Here is a 4,419-nt window from a genome sequence, read left to right on the forward strand (position 1 = left end):
TTATTTCTCTGATGTTTTTCCTGAATTCTTCTTCCAAATATAAATATTGAAAATCAAACCCTCAGTCACTTATTTAAAATAGAAAAATCCCTATTGGTTATTCTAGCCTATTTTTCTTTTCACAAACAGGAAAAGCAGAATATTCTTTTTCTTTCTCATGTACTTCCTTTTTAGATTTGATTGTGTGGCAGCTTGTGTCACGTTGGTGGATTCCCTCACAAAATAAGTCATGTCATTTGGGCAATCAATTATAAAAAACTTTGTTCCAAGATATATAATATTAATATTAATATAATTAATAGACATAAAATTTACAAACATATCATTATTCATAAATAAAATGACTTCCCTCACACTTTAATATAATGCAAAATGTCTTTAGTAATGCATGTGCAGCTAAAATTACTAGCTAATTAAAAATTATTTTTTGTGATCTTTTAAGGTAGGAAATTAACTAACTATTAAAAAAAATAGTTAAGTTAATTATTTATAATAAAGTTTGTTAGTTTTTGTAAAATATCAATTTTAATAATTTACTTTAGTAACTACTCATCATCTTAATATGTGTAATTAAAAGAAAAATTTAAAAAGAAATTATGATTTAAAAAATAAAATAGGTTTAGGTGTATTTACTAACTCTTACATTTATTATCGGAGAAAGAAAGACACATTCATTAGGTACATATTATATTCTCTCTAACTTTAATGTTGTAATTGAATTTAATTTTATGAAAATATTCTTTCAAATTAAAGTGCCACATTAATTATTATTTCCCATTTTAATAGAGTCCACAGAATACTCCAGAACAATATTTAATATTACAGGATCTTCAAATTTAACCCCTCCTTTTTACTAATTTATTATAAAACGCCAGGTGCACACAGCATGGAAGATTCCTAAGTATTAATTAACTGATTAATTAAATATTCAAACTTAATTACATTATTAATTAAGAAGAAAGTTAGTGTAATCTTCTATCCTTGGATCCTATTCACATGCACGCCTGTCGAATATTCAGAAACCTCATATTTGGATTCATTATTTTATTTTACCAACCATGAGAGCTTTCAACTTTTCTGTGAACTCAAGGTCCCCAAAAAAAAAAAAAAAAAAACTTTTCTTTGGTACGTTAAGGCCAGTTTGGCACATGATGTAAGATTTAATATTGAATCAATTAATAACTATGTTTGGGTTGAGGGAAAAATATTTATTTTAATTATGAGTTTCAATTAACCTCATATTCATAATAAAATCCTTAATACCATATCAAGTAATGGTGATAGAATCAAGTAGAAAATAGTTTAAGAGAAGTTTGATCATTCTCATCACTTACTAGTAAGCATCAAATATGTGGTTTATTTTTATAATCTTTAATTATTTTTATCTTAGTACATATAAAATCTAAAATAAAAATTTCTTTTCTATTAAAAATAGTTGTAAAATCATATGATTCAAGTCATGTCAGACGACATTATTTTTAAGAGTTATTTTACAATATATGATAAAAAATGTGGCAACTCTAAAAAATTAAACGGACGTTTCCTTAAAAAAAAGTAATATTGAGCAACATTTAATGATAATTAAAGATGGCTTAATGACAGAACCAAATTGTAATATTAGTTTCCATCTTTAGTTTTCTTTTCTTTTTTTGAAAAAAGTCTATATATACATACATACATATATATATATATATCACATTTCTTCACTTCCTATCCAAACCCTAATTAGCACCAAGTTCTGTCCCTTGTCTCTATTTTATATATATGCTGGCTACTTTACGATAAAGTAAATCAATGAGAAAAAGCGTATGATTCAGTATTCAGTTATAACTTTATATCTTTTTCTGTATTAGATGACCAAAGTTCACATGCGTCCATAGTCTTTAAAGGTAAGGCCAAAAAAAAAGAAATCACATATATGTGTTTCCACGTCATGATAAGGACACTTTAAAAAGCTTGTTGTTATTTCTCAATCTCTATCATCGTAGGACAATAACGTTTTATGTGCTAACGTAAGATTCCTGAACCTCTTATGTAATTGACTATTACATTCCCACCTAATTTCTACTCCTCTTAAAGTATTAGCAATAAATAAAATATTTTCTATTTGGTTATCTGTTATTATTTCTTTCTTATCCTTAATACGAAAAATTTTCTAATTTGAATAAATTAATAAAATTTGTTAAGTTAGTTATGTGTAATAAATAAATATTATTTTTTCTAGAATACTTTTGATACGGTAATCATATTTGTTAGTTAGAACTATAATTTGACATATAAAATATTTGACACAATGATACATGCAACTATTATAAGAGCTACTTTGAAAAGATAAACAAATATGGGAGACAAAGTAAATTAGAGTTTTATATTTATGATCAAATAAAAATTAAATTAGCTCTTATATTAAAGATCAATGATAATACTACATCCGGTCCTAATTATAAGAGCCAATTGACTAATTTGAGAAAATTAAGGAAGTAAGTTGAGTTAGTTATTTGTCCTAAATAGCTGTTGTCTTTCCTAAAATATCTTTACTAATCAAGTGTATTGACTAGAACTTTTATTATTAGAAGGACTACTTTGAGAAAAAAATGTACAAATATGAGAGACAAAGTGAATTGGAGTCTTATATTTAGGATCAAAATAAAAATCAAATAAGATCTTATATTAAAGACCGAAGGTAGTAGTTTATTAAATCTTCTTATTGTTAATTAAATACTGGGACCTTGTGTTTTTAAATCATTGATTTTGACCCACATAATTTCATTAAAATTAAAGTTAAGTAGCACTACAAAAAAACAGCTGATTAGCGACGAAATTTGCGACAGAAACAAATTCCGTCGCTAATTTTTTTGACGGATTAGCGACAAAATTTTTCCGTCTCTAATATTAGCGACGGAATTTCTGTTCGTCGCTAAATTCCGTCGCTAATCCGTTGGAAAATCTGTCAGTAAATATTTAGCGACGGAATTTTTTCCATCAGAAATTTCCGTCGCTAAATTGTTTGTCACAGAAGTTTTTGTCACTAATTTTGTCGCTAATTCTATTCCGTCGCAATTTCATCGCTAATTCGTCACTAATTTTAAATTTCGTTATTTTAAGTTATAATCTTACAAAAATTATATTATAACAATTAAGAATATAATGATTTTAAAAAAATTTTAATTATAAAATAAATTGATATACTTATGGAGTTGGTGTTAATGAAAATATCGTCATCATTCATGTCATCATTATGTATATACTGAAAATAGAAAGATAATTTCTTAGAAAACTTATTTATATTTTGTTAAAATAAATTCCTCTTGATTATTAATAATAATTAAAAAATACAACAAGATTATTAATAACTTTTTTATACAAAATGATAGAAATTCAAAACGATTTAATAAATTTATATGAATGCAAATTAATATTGAAGTGAATTTTGAATTTCAATCATTAAACAATAAAATTTAATCACGATATAATTAATACCCATGATAGATTGATTTTGGTCTTAATGCAAAAACAAATGGTATATATAAAAAATTTTAAGAAAATAAATTACATAGGATATATATACAAGCAGGAGAATACTGTTTATCATAATCTATTCAAATTATTTAATTTTTTATATAGAATAATTTATTAGATTTTATTATAGTAGTTATTTTTTGAATAACAAGATTTTTTGACTAATTATAAATGATTTTCTTTAAATATATAAAACACATATAGATAATATAATATAATGTAATATAATACATATATCATTAAATTGTATATCTTATCAATGTTAATTAAAAAATAAATTTAAAAAATATTTATAAAAAAATTATTTATGATTTAAAATTCAAGATTAGTGTGGTTAGAAATTAAAATTATATTAAAAATATTTTTTAAGAATAAAAAATTATTTAAAAAATATTAAAAAATTATTTTTTCATTAAAATAGTTATGATTAAAATTATCATATAGTATATTTTTAGTTTTTAATAATATATATAATTGTTTGTGTAAAATAATATTATATATATATTTAATTTTACATAATAAGTCAACAGGTTCATTGCAGCTCAACTGGTAAAACCGCACGCGTGCATAGAGGAGGTCCTGGGTTCTAGCTATGGAGAAGTCACTTTGAAGAGAAAATTATGTGGTGGCGACACGTGGCAGGCAGAGGTGAGGTGGCAGAGACACGTGGAGGTGGTCCCCAGTGATGATGTGGCAATTGGTAGAGGTGCCACATGGCATTTTATTTTATTTTTAAAAAAATCGGATTAACGACGGATTAGCGACGGGAAATTTCCGTCGGTAATTAACGACGAAGGAATTAGCGACGGAACAAATTCCGTCGCTAATCCGTTTCTGTCGCTAATCCGTTGCTAAATTCCGTCGCTAAAAGCATGTTTTTTTGTAGTGTAGTCGTATATT

This window comes from Neltuma alba, unplaced genomic scaffold, assembly GCF_004799145.2.
Source record: "Neltuma alba isolate B1F8T4 unplaced genomic scaffold, ASM479914v2 tig00010473_pilon, whole genome shotgun sequence".
Taxonomy (NCBI): domain Eukaryota; kingdom Viridiplantae; phylum Streptophyta; class Magnoliopsida; order Fabales; family Fabaceae; genus Neltuma; species Neltuma alba.